The sequence below is a fragment of the Lolium rigidum genome, chromosome 6 (assembly GCF_022539505.1).
Source record: "Lolium rigidum isolate FL_2022 chromosome 6, APGP_CSIRO_Lrig_0.1, whole genome shotgun sequence".
NCBI classification, from domain to species: Eukaryota; Viridiplantae; Streptophyta; class Magnoliopsida; order Poales; family Poaceae; genus Lolium; species Lolium rigidum.
This window is the reverse complement of record NC_061513.1, coordinates 74,126,419-74,145,750: the sequence shown is the minus strand read 5'-3', so window position 1 is coordinate 74,145,750 and position 19,332 is coordinate 74,126,419. Positions and strand designations below refer to the sequence as shown.

The 19,332-nt window shown below is 41.2% G+C and overlaps 1 long non-coding RNA gene across 1 annotated transcript; it reads left to right on the top strand.

Annotated features, from left to right (window-relative positions):
• The first annotated feature begins 17,250 nt into the window (after positions 1-17,250).
• Positions 17,251-18,408, top strand: LOC124659314. Its single transcript, XR_006989536.1, has 3 exons — positions 17,251-17,313; positions 17,413-17,618; positions 18,342-18,408. It is a non-coding gene; the product is annotated as an uncharacterized LOC124659314 (long non-coding RNA).
• Positions 18,409-19,332: the final 924 nt, after the last annotated feature.

Below are 19,332 nucleotides of genomic sequence, written 5' to 3'. Positions count from 1 at the left end.
GTGCATAAAACATGTAGGTATCATCAATAATATGGCATAGAACATAAGAAATTATCGATACGTCGGAGACGTATCAAGCATCCCCAAGCTTAGTTCTGCTCGTCCCGAGCGGGTAAAACGATAACAAAGATAATTTCTGAAGTGATATGCCATCATAACCTTGATCATACTATTTGTAAACATATGTAGTGGATGCAGCGATCAAAACAATGGTGATGACATGAGTAAACAAGTGAATCATATAGCAAAGACTTTTCATGAATAGTACTTCAAGACAAGTATTAATAAGTCTTGCATAAGAGTTAACTCATAAAGCAATAAATCAAAGTAAAGGTATTGAAGCAACACAAAGGAAGATTAAGTTTCAGCGGTTGCTTTCAACTTGTAACATGTATATCTCATGGATAATTGTCAACATAGAGTAATATAACAAGTACAATATGCAAGTATGTAAGAATCAATGCACAGTTCACACAAGTGTTTGCTTCTTGAGGTGGAGAGAAATAGGTGAACTGACTCAACATAAAAGTAAAGAGAATGGTCCTTCAAAGAGGAAAGCATCGATTGCTATATTTGTGCTAGAGCTTTTATTTTGAAAACATGAAACAATTTTGTCAACGGTAGTAATAAAGCATATGAGTTATGAAAGTTATATCTTACAAGTTGCAAGTCTCATGCATAGTATACTAATAGTGCCCGCACCTTGTCCTAATTAACTTGGACTACCGGATCTTTGCAATGCACATGTTTTGACCAAGTGTCACAATGGGGTACCTCCATGCCGCCTGTACAAAGGTCTAAGGAGAAAGCTCGCATTTTGGATTTCTCGCTTTTGATTATTCTCAACTTAGACATCCATACCGGGACAACATGGACAACGAGATAATGGACTCCTCTTTAATGCATAAGCATGTGGCAACAATTATTATTCTCATATGAGATTGAGGATATGTGTCCAAACTGAAACTTCCACCATGAATCATGGCTTTAGTTAGCGGCCCAAAGTTCTTCTCTAACAACATGCATGCTCCAACCATGAAGGTGGTAGATCTCTCTTGCTTCGTGACAAGACGGACATGCATAGCAACTCACATGATATCCAACAAAGAATAGTTGATGGCGTCCCCGAAACATGGTTATCGCTCAACAAGCAACTTAATAAGAGATAAAGTGCATAAGTACATATTCAATACCACAATAGTTTTTAAGCTATTTGTCCCATGAGCTATATATTGCAAAGGTGAATGATGGAATTTTAAAGGTAGCACTCAAGCAATTTACTTTGGAATGGCGGATAAATACCATGTAGTAGGTAGGTATGGTGGACACAAATGGCATAGTGGTTGGCTCAAGGATTTTGGATGCATGAGAAGTATTCCCTCTCGATACAAGGTTTAGGCTAGCAAGGTTATTTGAAACAAACAAAAGGATGAACGGTACAACAAAACTCACATAAAAGACATATGGTAAACATTATAAGACTCCATACCGTCTTCCTTGTTGTTCAAAACTCAATACTAGATGTTATCTAGACTCTAGAGAAACCAAATATGCAAACCAAATTAGCAAGCTCTAAGTATTTCTTCATTAATGGGTGCAAAGTATATGATGCAAGAGCTTAATCATGAGCACAACAATTGCCAAGTATCAAATTATCCAAGACATTATAGCAATTTACTACATGTATCATTTTCCAATTCCAACCATATAACAATTTAACGAAGATGAAACTTCGCCATGAATACTATGAGTAGAGCCTAAGGACATATTTGTCCATATGCAACAGCGGAGCGTGTATCTCTCCCATAAAGTGAATGCTAGGATCCATTTTATTCAAACAAAACAAAAAACAAAAACAAACCGACGCTCCAAGCAAAGTACATAAGATGTGGCCGAATAAAAATATAGTTTCAGGGGAGGAACCTGATAATGTTGTCGATGAAGAAGGGGATGCCTTGGGCATCCCCAAGCTTAGACGCTTGAGTCTTCTTAATATATGCAGGGGTGAACCACCGGGGCATCCCCAAGCTTAGAGCTTTCACTCTCCTTGATCATATTGCATCATACTCCTCTCTTGATCCTTGAAAACTTCCTCCACACCAAACTCGAAACAACTCATTAGAGGGTTAGTGCATAATAAAAATTCACATGTTCAGAGGTGACACAATCATTCTTAACACTTCTGGACATTGCATAAAGCTACTGGACATTAGTGGATCAAAGAAATTCATCCAACATAGCAAAAGAGGCAATGCGAAATAAAAGACAGAATCTGTCAAAACAGAACAGTCCGTAAAGATGGATTTTATTAGGCCACCAGACTTGCTCAAACGAAAATGCTCAAATTGAATGAAAGTTGCGTACATATCTGAGGATCATGCTCGTAAATTGGCGTAATTTTCTGAGCTACCTACAGGGAGATAGACCCAGATTCGTGACAGCAAAGAAATCTGGAACTGCGCAGTAATCCAAATCTAGTACTTACTTTTCTATCAAAGACTTTACTTGGCACAACAAAACATAAAACTAAGATAAGGAGAGGTTGCTACAGTAGTAAACAACTTCCAAGACACAAATATAAAACAAAGTACTGTAGTAAAAACATGGGTTGTCTCCCATAAGCGCTTTTCTTTAACGCCTTTCAGCCTAGGCGCGTAAAGTGTATCTCAAGTATTATCGAAGGGTGGTGCACCTACAGCGGGGTTTGGAGTTTTCTCAACCATGCATAGTATATTGGATACATAAGTTTCAGCGTCTCCCTTCTCATTAGTCTTGGGCTTGCTACTCTCATCAAACAAATTTTCAGGAACAAGCCAAGCATAGTTATGTTCTAGTGCATCATTCATAGCTAGGAGTTTACATGGTATTGGTGCTTTGATCTCCCCACCATCATTAGCATTATTAGTGTACCTTATTCTATCCATATCCATTTTTTCAAGGAGACCAACAAAGTTAGTATGAGAACCAAGCATATTAAATTTAGCGAAGACTTTTCTAGCTTCTCTTGCTAGACCACCAAATTCTCTAAGAAGGGTTTCTAAAACAAAATCTTTCTTTTCCCCCTCTTCCATATCACCAAGTGTAAGAAACATGTGTTGGATTATAGGATTGAGATTAACAAATTTAGTTTCCAACAGAGCGAACTAAAGCAGCAGCAGCAATTTCATAAGTAGGAGCAAGTTCTACCAAGTGTCTATCTTCAAAATCTTCAACGGTACTAACATGGGTGAAAAATTCTTCTATATTGTTCCTCCCAATTATAGACCCTTGTCCTACCGGTATGTTCTTTGCGGTAAAATCAAAAGGAAACATGATGAATCAAGTAAAGTAAATGCAAGTAAACTAATTTTTTTGTGTTTTTGATATAGCAAACAAGATAGCAAATAAAGTAAAGCTAGCAACTAATTTTTTTGTGTTTTGATATAATGCAGCAAACAAAGTAGCAAATAAAATAAAGCAAGACAAAAACAAAGTAAAGAGATTGAGAAGTGGAGACTCCCCTTGCAGCGTGTCTTGATCTCCCCGGCAACGGCGCCAGAAAATATGCTTGATGGCGTGTATTTCACACGTTCGTTGGGCAACCCCAAGAGGAAGGTATGATGCGCACAGCAGCAAGTTTTCCCTCGTAAAGAAACCAAGGTTTATCGAACCAGGAGGAGCCAAGAAGCACGTTGAAGGTTGATGGCGGCGGGATGTAGTGCGGCGCAACACCGGAGATTCCGGCGCCAACGTGGAACCTGCACAACACAACCAAAGTACTTTGCCCCAACGAAACAAGTGAGGTTGTCAATCTCACCGGCTTGCTGTAACAAAGGATTAACCGTATTGTGTGGAAGATGATTGTTTGCAGAGAAAATAGTAAAAACAAGTATTGCAACAGATTTGTATTTCAGTATTAAAGAATGGACCGGGGTCCACAGTTCACTAGAGGTGTCTCTCCCATAAGATAAAAGCATGTTGGGTGAACAAATTACAGTCGGGCAATTGACAAATAGAGAGGGCATAACAATGCACATACATGACATGATAAGTATAGTGAGATTTAATTGGGCATTACGACAAAGTACATAGACCGCCATCCAACCGCATCTATGCCTAAAAAGTCCACCTTCGAGGTTATCATCCGAACCCCTCCAGTATTAAGTTGCAAAGCAACAGACAATTGCATTAAGTATGGTGCGTAATGTAATCAACAACTACATCCTCGGACATAGCGCCAATGTTTTATCCCTAGTGGCAACGAGCACAACACAACCTTAGGGGTTTCTGTCACTCCCCAGGTGTCAATGCGGGCATGAACCCACTATCGAGCATAAGTACTCCCTCTTGGAGTTAAAAGTAAAAACTTGGCCAGAGCCTCTACTAGAAACGGAGAGCATGCAAGATCATAAACAACACATGTATAATAACTTGATAATTAACATGACATGGTATTCTCTATCCATCGGATCCCGACAAACACAACATATAGAATTACGGATAGATGATCTTGATCATGTTAGGCAGCTCACAAGATCCAACAATGAAGCACAATGAGGAGAAGACAACCATCTAGCTACTTCTATGGACCCATAGTCCAGGGGTGAACTACTCACTCATCACTCCGGAGGCGACCATGGCGGTGTAGAGTCCTCCGGGAGATGAATCCCCTCTCCGGCAGGGTGCCGGAGGAGATCTTCAGAATCCCCCGAGATGGGATCGGCGGCGACGGTGTCTCAGTAAGGTTTTCCGTATCGTGGTTTTTCGCCTCAGGGGTTTCGCGACGGAGGCTTTAAGTAGGCGGAAGGGCAGAGTCGGGGGGCTAACGAGGGGCCCACACTATAGGTCGGCGCGGCCGGGGCTTGGGCCGCGCCGCCCTATAGTTTGGCCACCTCGTGGCCCCACTTCGTGTGTTCTTAGGTCTTCCGGAAGCTCCGTGGAAAAATAGGGCCCTGGGTCTTCGTTTCGTCCAATTCCGAGAATATTTCGTTACTAGGATTTCTGAAACCAAAAACAGCAGAAAACAGGAACTGGCACTTCGGCATCTTGTTAATAGGTTAGTTCCAGAAAATGCACTAATATGACATAAAGTGTGCATAAAACATGTAGGTATCATCAATAATATGGCATAGAACATAAGAAATTATCGATACGTCGGAGACGTATCAAGTATCAAGAACATACCTATTCCAGCTAGATATACCAACATAAAAGTTCCTAAGGAGAATAATAGTGGAGTGTTTCTTAATGCACCTATGATGAGCATTACTAATTCTGTACCAAGCATCTTTAAAACTTTCTCCCCCTTGTTGCTTAAAAGAACGAACTTCAACTTCAGGATTACTCATTTTAGCAATAGTAAAAATAAACAAAGCAAACAAAATTAAAATAAAGTAAAAACAAGTAACTATTTTTTTTGTGTTTTTGATATAAGAAAGCAAACAAGACAGAAAATAAAATAAAGTAAAGCAAGACAGTAAACAAAGTAAAGAGATTGGATGTGAGAGACTCCCCTTGCAGCGTGTCTTGATCTCCCCGGCAACAGCGCCAGAAAAAGAGTTGTTGTGCGTGGAGGCAACAACTTCCTTGTGACGGTAAAGTACACGTCCATTGGGAACCCCAAGAGGAAGGTATGATGAGCACATCAGCAAGTTTTCCCTCAGTAAGAAACCAAGGTTTATCGAACCAGTAGGAGATGAAGGCCACGTGAAGATTGTTGGTGGAGGAGTGTAGTGCGGCGCAACACCAGTGATTCCGGTGCCAACGTGGAACCTGCACAACACAGTCAAAATACTTTGCCCCAACTTAACAGTGTGGTTGTCAATCTCACCGGCTTGCTGAAAACAAAGGATTAAACGTATGGTGTGGATAATGATGTTTATTTGCGAAGAACAACAGAGAACAGAAATTACAGTAGATTGTATTTCAGATGTAAAAGAAAGGACCGGGGTCCACAGTTCACTAGTGGTGTCTCTCCAATAAGATAAATAGCATGTTGGGTGAACAAATTACAGGTGGGCAATTGACAAATAGAGATTCATACACATATCATGATGACTACTATGAGATTTAATCAGGGCATTACGACAAAGAACATAGACCGCCATCCAACGATGCATCTATGCCTAAAAAGTCCACCTTCGGGTTAGCATCCGCACCCCTTCCAGTATTAAGTTGCAAACAACAGACAATTGCATTAAGTATGGTGCGTAATGTAATCAACACAAATATCCTTAGACAAAGCATCGATGTTTTATCCCTAGTGGCAACAACGACATCCACAACTTTAGAACTTTACATCACTCGTCCCGCATTCAATGGAGGCATGAACCCACTATCGAGCATAAATACTCCCTCTTGGAGTTACAAGTATCAACTTGGCCAGAGCCTCTACTAGCAACGGAGAGCATGCAAGAACATAAACAACACATCTATGATAGATCAATAATCAACTTGACATAGTATTCAATATTCATCGGATCCCACCAAACACAACATGTAGCATTACAAATAGATGATCTTGATCATGTTAGGCAGCTCACAAGATCTAAACATGATAGCACAAGAGGCGAAGACAACCATCTAGCTACTGCTATGGACCCATAGTCCAAGGATGAACTACTCACGCATCATTCCGGAGGCGGGCATGGTGATGTAGAGCCCTCCGGTGATGATTCCCCTCTCCAGCAGGGTGCCGGAGGCGATCTCCTGAATCCCCCGAGATGGGATTGGCGGCGGCGGCGTCTCAGTAACTTTTCTCGTATCGTGGCTCTCGGTACTAGGGTTTTCGCGACGGAGAGAATATATAGGCGAAGGGGCAGCGCAGGGGGGTGCCCGAGGGGCCCACACCATATGGCGGCACAGCCAGAGGTGGGGCCGCGCCGCCCTATGGGGTGGCCGCCTCGTCGCCCCTCTTCGTCTCCTCTTCGGACTTCTGGAAGGCTCCGTGCAAAATAAGACCGTGGGCTTTTGTTTCGTCCAATTCCGAGAATATTTCCTGTGTAGGATTTCTGAAACCAAAAACAACAGAAAACAAGAACTGGCGCTTCGGCATCTTGTTAATAGGTTAGTGCCGGAAAATGCATCAAAACATCATAAAGTGTGAACAAAACATGTAGGTATTGTCATAAAACTAGCATGGAACATAAGAAATTATAGATACGTTGGAGACGTATCAGTTGGTCACGAGGAGAAGAAGCTAGAGTATATGCTAGAGTTATTGTGTTGTAATTCCAACCATTTGTCTGTTCGTGCCACAATGTTTAGTTCCTGAATTTGAACCATGTCTATGCATGTGTGCAATTATGTTCAGTTGAAAATGTGTTCTGTTGAAAATGAGTTCTGTTGAAAATGTGTAGCAACTCCTTTTGCACGGCGGCGCCGCCCATATATGGTCACCGGCATCAGCCATGCACGGCGGCGCCGCCCATATATGGTCGCCGGCGTCAGCCATGTATTGAAAAAATTGGGCATGGACCCCCCTAAAAATTGGGCATGGATTCCCCAAAAAATTGGGCACAAATTCTGGGAACAAAAAGCTGACATATTCAACATAATTTCTGGGAAAAACAAGCTGGCATGTTCAACATAAATTCTGGGCCAAACAACCTGATACATAATCTGAAATAAACTGACATTACACAAACTACAGATTCAAACTTCTCATACATGTAAAGAAGCGCCCCTCACCGAGTTAGAGAAGGCCAGGGCTAGGACAATGATGCGGAACAACCGTGTCTTTCAGTCCCTGGGTATTCCCGCCATAGTGTCAATGATTAGGAAGTGATACGTCTCCAACGTATATATAATTTCTGATGTTCCATGCTAGTTTTATGACAATACCTACATGTTTTGTTCACACTTTATATCATTTTTATGCATTTTCTGGAACTAACCTATTAACAAGATGCCGAAGTGCTAGTTCCTGTTTTCTGCTATTTATGGTTTCAGAAATTCTACACAGGAAATATTCTCGGAATTGGACGGAACAAAAGCCCAAGGCCTTATTTTCCACGAAACTGGAAGGAGAGACGGAGAGGGGCCACGAGGTGGCCACCCCACCTGGCGGCGCGGCCAAGAGGGGGGGCGCGCCCAGCTATGGGGTGGGCCCCTCGGGACCCCTCCGAGGCCGCCCTTTCGCCTATATATTCCTTCCGTCGCGAAAACCCTAAAGGAATCAGTCATATTCCACGAAGAGTTACGTAGCCGCCGCCATCGCGAAGCCAAGTTCGAGGGACAGAAGTCTCTGTTCCGGCACGCCGCCGGGACGGGGAAGTGCCCCCGGAATCCATCTCCATCGACAACACCGCCATCTTCATCGCCGCTGCTGACTCCCATGATGAGGAGGGAGTAGTTCTCCCCCGAGGCTGAGGGCTCTACCGTAGCTATGTGGTGTAATCTCTCTCTCTCTCTCTCTCTCTTATGAGGTGATCTTTATGTGATCATAGGCTTTACAATCTAGATGTCATATGCTACTCAAGTGTTTTATTATGTGAACTTGGGGTTACTGTGACCTCGGTGTAAAGGTACAGTGTGTGCGCCATGTGTAACTCCCTTATGAATTGTGGTGTGTTAGTACCTCCTATAAATGCTCACGATGACAGTGTGGGGTGTTTATTAGTACTTGGGAATACGCCTTTGAGGTGTGCTTTTGCCCACTTGCCCAAGGAATTTGAGTTCTTTATCTAACAAGAGATTGTTTTCAGAGTAGTATGATGAAGTGGTAATATTTATATTCAATTATGATTGCAATGTTGAGAGTGGCCACTAGTGAAAGTATGATCCCTAGGCCTTGTTTCCAAATACTGCAAACACCGCTTATTTACTGTTTTACTGCATCTTTATTTCCTGCAATATTTATTTCAGATCGCAATTACCGTTTACCACCATCTATACCACCTGCGTTTTAATATCTATTTGTCGAACTAGTGCGCCTATACATCTAACAAGTGTATTAGGTGTGTTGGGGACACAAGAGACTTCTTGTATCTTAATTGCAGGGTTGCTTGAGAGGGATATCTTTGACCTCTACCTCCCTGAGTTCGATAAACCTTGTGTGATCCACTTAAGGGAAACTTGTTGCTGTTCTACAAACCTCTGCTCTTGGAGGCCCAACACTGTCTACAAGAATAGAAGCACACGTAGACACCAAGCTATTTTCTGGCGCCGCTGCCGGGGAGGTAAGGTAAAAGGTATTCACATCCTCCGACTACTAAGCTATTTCCTAGCACTGTTGCCGGTGTGTGAGTGCTCGAAGCTATCTCCTTTAGATTCTGCAATTATATCTTTTTGTTTCTTGTTTTTATTTCACTAGTTAGGTTTAATGGAAAACAACAAAAAAATTAGAGATCTTTACGAACTTTATATTGAATTAGGACATGATGTGTTTGAAGAGAGAATTAAAAAACCCATGGAACTTTGTTTGCAAAATAGTTGTAGCAATGTTATTAGCATGAACTCTTTGAACACTATTATTGCTAATGCTATGGAAGAATTTAAGCTTGGGGAAGCTGGTTGTGATATTTTTAGTCCCCCAAGTTTTGAGGAGAAAATTTTCTTTGATGATACTTTGCCTCCCATTTATGATGATTGTAATGATAGTGGTATTTTGGTGCCACCTACTATGGATGATAAAGTTTATTATGATTATACCATGCCTGCAGTTTATGATGATTACAATGATGGTTGTGATAGTTTTACTCCCACTGTTACTAATAAAATTGATTATGCTTATGTGGAGAGTAATGATACTTTTATGCATGTGGATTATGATAAGCATGCTGTATGTGATAGTTATATTGTTGAGTTTGTTCATGATGCTACTGGAAATTATTATGAGAGAGGAAAATATGGTTGTAGAAATTTTCATGGTACTAAAACACCTCTCTACATGCTGAAAATTTTAAAGTTACTCGTGTTTTATCTAGCTATGCTTGTCACTTTGTTCTTCATGAATTTATTTGTGTACAAGATTCCTATGCATAGGAAGTGGGTTAGACTTAAAAGTGTTTCTTATTTGCTTTTGATGCCCTCTTTTGCTTCAACTCTTATTTCTTGCGAGAGCATCATTAAAATTACTGAGCCCATCTTAATGGCTATAAAGAAAGCACTTCTTAGGAGATAACCCATATTTTTTTTTGCTACTGTTTTGTTGTGTCTTGGAAGTTGTTAATACTGTAGCAACCTCTCCTTATTATGTTTATTTTGTTTTTGTGCCAAGTAAAGTCTCTAATAGAAAGTTGATGCTAGATTTGGATTTCTGCGCAGAAACAGATTTTTAGCTGTCACGAATTTGCGTTTTTCTCTCTGTGGAAGAATCAAAAAAATCTGCGGAAATTCAAGCGTGATCCTCATATATGTACGCAACTTTAATTAGTTTTGAGTTTTCTGATCTGAGCAAGTTAAGTGCCTCGAAAAAATTCGTCTTTACGGACTGTTCTGTTTTGACAGATTCTGCCTTTTATTTCGCATTGCCTCTTTTACTGTGTTTGATTGGATTTCTTTGCTCCATTAAATTTCAGTAACCTTGGGTAATATCCAGAAGTGTTGGGAATGATTGTGTCCTTACTGAACATGTGAATTTTTGATTATGCACTAACCCTCTAATGAGATTGCTTTGAGTTTGGTGTGAAGGATGTTTTCAAGGGTCAAGAGAGAAGGGTGATATAATGTGATCGAGAAGAGTGAAGAGCCTAAGCTTGGGGATGCCCCCATGGGTCACCCAAGCATATTTCAAGAAGACTCAAGCGTCTAAGCTTGGGGATGCCCAAGGCATCCCCTTCTTCATCAACAACTTATCAGGTCATCTCTAGTGAAATTATATTTTAATTCTTTCACATCTTATGTGCTTTACTTGGAGCGTCTATGTGTTTTTATTTTTGTTTGTGTTTGAATAAATTCGGATCTCAACATGCTTGTGTGGGAGAGAGACACGCTCCGCTTTTTCATTTGAACACTGGTGTTCTTCGTTTTACTTTAATATTCATGGCGAAAGCTGAAAGCCTCAGCATTTATTGTTATTTTGTTGGAAACAGAAAATGCTTCATGTGGTAATTGGTATATTGTCTTGAATAATTTGATACTTGGCAATTTTTTTGAGCTCTCAAGTAGATCATGTTTAAGCTCTTGCATCATGTAGTTTAAATCTATTAGTGGAGAACTACCGTAGAGCTTGTTGAAATTTGGATTGCATGATTGGTCTCTCTAAGGTCTAGATATTTTCTGGTAAAAGTATTTGAACAACAAGGAAGACAGTGTAGAGTCTTATAATACTTGCAATATGTTCTTGTGTAAGTTTTTGCTGTACCAGTTCATACTTGTGTTTGCTTCAAACAACCTTGCTAGCCAAAGCCTTGTACTGAGAGGAAATGCTTCTCGTGCATCCAAAAACCTTGAGCCAAAACCTATGCCATTTGTTTCCACCATAACTACCTATATGTGGTATTTTTTCTGCCATTCCAAAGTAAATTGCTTGCGTGCTACCTTTAAAATTTCATTCCTTGTCTTCTAGGGACGCCATCAACCTGTCGCTATTACATAGATCATGGGAAAGTAGCCTAAAAAACTATTGTGGTAATGAATATGTCGCTTATGTATCTTAGTTCTTATAAGTTGCTTGTTGAGCGGTAACCATGTTTTCTAGGGACGCCATCAACCTGTCACACCTTTGTTGAATATCATGTGAGTTGCTATGCATGTTCTTCTTGTCTGAAGTAAGGGAGATTTGCCATGAGTTGAAATGGTTTGAGTATGCATGTTGTTAGAGAAGAACATTGGGCCGCCAAACAAAGCCATGTATCATGGTGGAAGTTTCAGCTTGGACATTAATCCTCAGAATCTCTTATGAGAATATTATTTGTTGTTGAATGCTTAAAGCATTAAAAAGAGGAGTCCATTATCTGTTTTCTATGTTGTCCCGGTATGGATGTCCTCAAGTTGAGATCTATCAAAATCGAGAAATCAAATGCGATTTATCTCCTTGGACCTTTGTACAGGTGTCATAGAGGTACCCCTTTGTGACACTTGGTTGAAACACATGTAATGCGATGATAATCCATGGAAATCCGAGCTAATTAGAACAAGGTGCGGGCACTATTAGTATTCGATGCATGAGGCTTGCAACTTATAGGAAGTTTTATGCATAACACATATGAATTATTACTACCGTTGACACAATTGTTTCCATGCTTTCAAAATAAAAAAGCTCTAGCACATGAGTAATCCCTGCTTCCCTCTGCGAAGGGCCTTTCTTTTACTTTATGTTGAGTCAGTTTACCTACTTCTTTCTATCTTAGAAGCAAACACTTGTGTCAACTGTGTGCACTGATTCTTACATGTTTACTTATTGAACTTGTTATATTGCTTTATGTTGACAACTATCCATGAGATATACATGTTACAAGTTGAAAGCAATTGCTGAAACTTAAATCTTCTTTTGTGTTTCTTCAAAACCTCTTATTAAGAATCTATTGCTTTATGAGTTAACTCTTATGCAAGAGTTTTTGATGCTTGTCTTGAAAGTACTATTCATGAAAAGTTTTTGCTATATGATTCAATTGTTTAGTCATTATCTTTTTGTTAGCAAACTATAGATCATTGCTTTGAGTCACTTCATTCATCTTATATGCTTTATAATAGTATGATCAAGATTTTGTTGGTAGCATGTCACTTCAGAAATTATTCTTTTTATCGTTTACCTACTCGAGGGGCAAGTAGGAACTAAGCTTGGGGATGCTTGATACGTCTCCAACGTATCTATAATTTCTGATGTTCCATGCTAGTTTTATGACAATACCTACATGTTTTGTTCACACTTTATATCATTTTTATGCATTTTCCGGAACTAACCTATTAACAAGATGCCGAAGTGCCAGTTCCTGTTTTCTGCTGTTTTTGGTTTCAGAAATTCTACACAGGAAATATTCTCGAAATTGGACGAAACAAAAGCCCAAGGCCTTATTTTCCATGGAGTGTTCGAGAACACCGAAGGAGAGACGGAGAGGGGCCACGAGGTGGCCACCCCACTGATACGTCTCAAACGTATCCATAATTTCTTATGTTCCATGCTACTTTTATGACAATACTTGAATGTTTTATACATACTTTACATCATTATTATACATTTTCCGGCACTAACCTATTAACAAGATGCCGAAGCGCCGCTTGCTTGTTTTCTGCTGTTTTTGGTTTCAGAAATCCTAGTAAGGAAATATTCTCGGAATTGGACGAAATCAACGCCCAGGGTCCTATTTTTCCATGAAGCTTCCAGAAGACCGGAGGGATAACGAAGTGGGGCGACGAGGCGCCGCCACCATAGGGCCGCGCGGCCAGAGGGGGGCCCGCGCCGCCCTATGGTGTGGGTCCCTCGCGTCGCCCCCTGACCTACCCTTTCGCCTACTTAAAGCCTTCGTCGCGAATATCCCTGTACCGAGAGCCACGATACGGAAATACTTCCAGAGACGCCGCCGCCGCCAATCCCATCTCGGGGGATTCAGGAGATCGCCTCCGGCACCCTGCCGGAGAGGGGAATCATCACCGGAGGGGCTCTACATCATCATGCCCGCCTCCGGATTGATGCGTGAGTAGTTCATCCTTGGACTATGGGTCCATAGCAGTAGCTAGATGGTTGTCTTCTCCGCTTCTGCTATCATTGTTTAGATCTTGTGAGCTGCCTAACATGATCAAGATCATCTATTTGTAATGCTACATGTTGTGTTTGGTGGGATCCGATGAATCTAGAATACTATGTCAAGTTGATTATCAATCTATCATATATGTGTTGTTTATGTTCTTGCATGCTCTCCGTTACTAGTAGAGGCTTTGGCCAAGTTGATACTTGTAACTCCAAGAGGGAGTAATTATGCTCGATAGTGGGTTCATGCCTCCATTTAATCTGGGATCGTGACAGTAGGTTCTAAGGTTGTGGATGTGTTGTTGCTACTAGGGATAAAACATCAATGCTTTGTCTAAGGATATTTGTGTTGATTACATTACGCACCATACTTAATGCAATTATCTGTTGTTTACAACTTAATACTGGAGGGGGTGCAGATGCTAACCTGACGGTGGATTATTTAGGCATAGATGCATGCTGGATAGCGGTCTATGTACTTTGTCGTAATGCCCTGATTAAATCTCATAGTAATCATCATTGGTATGAATTGAATCTTTATTTGTCAATTGCCCATCTGTAATTTGTTCACCCAGCATGCTAGTTATCTTATTGGAGAGACACCACTAGTGAACTGTGGACTGATACGTCTCCAACGTATCGATAATTTCTTGTCTTCCATGCCACATTATTGATGTTATCTACATTTTATATGCACACTTTATGTCATATTCGTGCATTTTCTGGAACTAACCTATTAACAAGATGCCGAAGTGCCGCTTCCGTTTTCTCGCTGTTTTTGGTTTCGTAAATCCTAGTAACGAAATATTCTCGAATCGGACGAAATCAACGCCTGTGTTCCTATTTTACCCGAAGCATCCAGAACACACGAGAACCGCCAGAGAAGAGGGGCAGGGCCACCAGACCATACCCCGGCGCGGCCAAGGGGGGGGGCGCCCCCCTAGGGTGTGGGCCCCCCTTCGACCTTCCTGCGCCGCCTCTCCGCCTATAAAAAGCCCCTGGATCAGAAAACCCTAGGACGATTGACGAAACCCACGAAAACCTTCCAGAGCCGCCGCCATCGCGAAGCCAAGATCTGGGGGACAGGAGTCTCTGTTCCGGCACCCCGCCGGAGCGGGGAAGTGCCCCCGAAGGCTTCTCCATCGACACCGCTGCCATCTCCACCGCCATCTTCATCACCGCCGCCGCTCCCATGAGGAGGGAGTAGTTCTCCATCGAGGCTCTGGGCTGTACCGGTAGCTATGTGGTTCATCTCTCTCCTATGTGTGTCAATACAATAATCTCATGAGCTGCCTTACATGATTGAGATTCATATGATGATGCTTGTAATCTAGATGTCATTATGCTAGTCAAGTGAGTTTTACTTATGTGATCTCCGGAGACTCCTAGTCCCACGTGTGTAAAGGTGACAAGTGTGTGCACCGTGTGGGTCTCTTAGGCTAGATTTCACGTAATACTTATTCACCGTTGAATGGCATAGTGAGGTGCTTATTTATATCTCTTTAAGATTGCAACATGTTTTGTATCACAATTTATCTATGTGCTACTCTAGTGATGTGTTATTAAAGTAGTTTTATTCCTCCCGCATGTGTGCAAAGGTGACAAGGCGTGCACCGTGTTAGTACTTGGTTTATGCTATGATCATGATCTCTTGTAGATTGCGAAGTTAACTATTGCTATGATAATATTGATGTGATCTATTCCTCCTACATATGCATGAAGGTGACAAGTGTGCATGCTATGCTAGTACTTGGTTTAGTCTCGTTGATCTATCTTACACTAAAGGTTACTTAAACATGAGCATTATTGTGGAGCTTGTTAACTCCGGCATTGAGGGTTCGTGTAATCCTACGCAATGTGTTCATCATCCAACGAAAGTGTAGAGTATGCATTTATCTATTCTGTTATGTGATCAATGTTGAGAGTGTCCACTAGTGAAAGTCTATTCCCTAGGCCTTGTCCCTAAATACTGCTGAGTTACTACTGCTGCGTTACTACTGCTGCGTTACTACTGCTGCGTTACTACTGCTACATTACTACTGCTTGTTTACTGTCCTGGGCAAAGCACTTTTCTGGTGTCGTTGCCGTTGCTACTACTTATTCATACCACCTGTATTTCACTATCTCTTCGCCGAACTAGTGCACCTATTAGGTGTGTTGGGGACACAAGAGACTTCTTGCTTTGTGGTTGCAGGTGGTTGCATGAGAGGGATATCTTTGACCTCTTCCTCCCTGAGTTCGATAAACCTTGGGTATCCACTTAAGGGAAACTTGCTGCTGTTCTACAAACCTCTGCTCTTGGAGGCCCAACACTGTCTACAAGAATAGAAGCTCCCGTAGACATCATGGACCCCGGTCCATTCTTTTATATCTGAATACATTCTACTGCAATCATTGTTTTTACTGTTCTTTGCAAACAAACACCATCTTCCACTCGATACGTTTAATCCTTTGTTTTCAGCAAGCCGGTGAGATTGACAACCTCACTGTTACGTTGGGGCAAAGTACCTTGATTGTGTTGTGTAGGTTCCACGTTGGCACCGGTTTCACTGGTGTTGCGCCGCACTACACTCCTCCACCAACAACCTTCACGTGCTTCTTGACTCCTACTGGTTCGATAACCTTGGTTTCATACTGAGGGAAACTTGCTTCTATACGCATCATACCTTCCACTTGGGGTTCCCAACGGACGTGTGCTTCACGCGTATCAAGCTAAATTTCTGGCGCCGTTGCCGGGGAGATCAAGACACGCTGCAAGGGGAGTCTCCACATCCAATCTCTTTACTTTGTTTTTGTCTTGCTTTAATTTAGTTTATTTACTGTCTTGTTTGCTTCATATTTAAAAACACAAAAAAATTAGTTACTTTACTTTCTGTCTTACTTACTAGCTCTATATTAAAACACAAAAAAATTAGTTACTAGTCTTTACTTTACTTGCTTAGTTTACTTTTATTGCTACTAAAATGAGTAATCCTGAAGTTGAAGTTTGTTCTTTTAAGCAACAAGGTTGTAACATCCCAAATTTTACAAATATTAAAAACATGCATTGCATTCATAAGCATCATGGCATATTTGCATTCACTGGAAATTTTTGAATGAAATATAGACCTTTGTGCCAAATTCGATTTTTTTTCAAAATAATTTAAAAGTGGTTCCAAAATGTTCTTCATTGAATAAGGAATCCATTGATATTTTATTAAAATTTTTCTAACTTGGTTTGACTCACTTTCGATCAAATTCAGGTTTCAAATTATTTCCAAATGCTATACCGTAGTAGAATTTTTTTAAAAACAAAAACAAAAAAACAAAATAAAATGAGCGGGGCACCGCCAGGCCAGCTCAAAACGAGCCAACCCAGCCAGAGCCACGCACGACCAGGCAAGCAACAACTCACGCTGCACCTTCCCTCATTTCTTTTCTTTCCTTTGCTAACGTATGGGCCCCACCGCCATGTCATCTTCTTCTCTTCAACCCTGGACGCGAACGGACGAGTCGCACGACCTTTGCGTTCTTCAGTTTCTTTGCAATTCCTCTCGACTTGATTCCCGACGATTTAAGACACCATTTAACGAGCCATTTGATCCTACTTAAGCCCCACTCTCTCCTCCGTAATATCCCCCAAACAACACACACCGAGAGCCCTCAGGCTGCTCGAATTCGAGCTCGAAAGTCCGCGGTACCGTCGCAGTTTATCGCCGAATTCGGTAAGCTCGATCCGCCGTTTGACCTCTAGTTTCTTCCAAACATCCTATTTCTCCCTTTCGCACCTCTCAGATTTTGTTTCATGAATTTTGGTGCACTAGAGTGACGGCTTCATCTTCGACTGTGGCACCGACCGCGGGAAGGATTTATCTTGGCCGAGCGACTTCGGAAGAAGTACTTGTACCTAGACGTCCGTTTCGCCTTCTACAACTCCATCGACGCCGGAAGCCCGTCGTCAACGTCTTCGTCAACTCCTGTACTGCACCGACGTTTCCGACATCGCCGTCGACCACCTGTGCCATCAGCGGTATCGTCTTCGTCTGGTGTTGTTTTCTTCTTCGTACACATATATGCACTTAGTACTAGAATAGCAGGATTGTGCCAAATCAGTAAGAGCTACGGCAAGGTTTTAGATGAAGGAACCTACTAATTCACGTAATTGAATCGATGCCTTCTCAATACATATAGAAACACACGACATTGTCCTAGCTTATCTGCTACTAGTAATTCAGCTTGTACGTCATTTTGGACAGATTTCATGGAAATTTTGAAATTCCATATCATTTAAATTACTGTTCCGAAAGATATAAATAAAGTATCCCTGGATTCAGAAAAATGTATAGAATAAGCTGGGCACATCATATTGCACTTTTGCATCATGTTTATTTACATCTTTTGCAGAAACACAATTAGAATATTTTGACTATAAAATGAGTTGTATAAAATATTTTTGAGAAATCATTTTGCTGTTAGCGAAAAATAAAAACCCGTACTATAATAAACGAAATCATTAGTCTCTGTTATTTTATTTCTATATTTTTTTAGATAGAGTTGTAGACCTTCTAGTGTTAGAAAATGTTTTACATAAAGTAAACAACACTAAAATTTGAACCATGGCATCATGCATATAGTTGAAACCAGAGAACATGTTAAGTGTGTTGTTCATGTTTAATCCACATATTGCATCCATATTTTATTTGTGCTTGTCTATATGTTGCTATGTGTTTATGGAGTGAAATTTTGTTTGTAGATTGTGGATGTGCTGATTGCAACGAGTGTTTTTGTGAAGAGTGTACCAACTTCTCTCCTCGCCAAGGCAAGTTCCACCTTGTTCATGAAAGTCCTATTGTTTTATCATGCACTAGTGTTTTTGGTAGTATGCATGATAGGTTTGGTTTATATGGTCTATGTTATGTTATGTCCTATTTAGGATATCCTTGGATATCATGTTAGAAGAAACACGCTAAGTGTAGAATACTTAGTCGTGCCTGAATAGATTACGTGGGAGGGATCTCATGATACATGTGTGTGTAAGTATGCAAAAATTTTGTTTTGGTGTGGTGAAAAACAACTAAGTTAATGAACCACCTGGGCGGATTGGTAAGATCAGTCAGCGGAGTGCAGACATAGGTGGGGATTGCCGCCCAGGAACAAAGAGATTGGAGACATTCAATGTTGAGAAGCTTCTAGTGTAGCCACATGGCATTATGGGCTCTGCCTTGACCAACTAAGTTGCAAGAACTCAGCCAGGCGAACAGAGGGTGGTAGTGTTGTAGGATGGAGCACGTCCGTGCTGGTCTGAGGGATTGCTTCTGAAAAGTCTTGTCTCGTCTTTCTCTCTTCCATGCCACACCTAAGTAGTATGGATGATGGAATAGCCGAGTCTTGTGGGTAAAGTACACAAACCTCTCGAGAGTGTCAAAACTAAGTACTTAGCCGTGTCCCCGGTTACGGACAATTCTGAGCATCAAGACTTTGAAACCGATCGATAATCTCCTCATCCCAATTTCTTAATTTAAAACTTGGTGGGTGAACAATGGGTTTTGTGTGACAAAATATAATGAGATGATGAAAAACTATTTGCAAAAGATAGGGAAAAATTGGCTTTCCGCAAATGAGCCTACACTACACTTAGCCAAATAAGCATGTAGAGTATAGGTTTCCTGTCTCTCCCTGTGGAACTTGCCAATACAATTCCAAAATGTATTGACCCTTGTGGCTGTAACCTTTCATGTTGCAGG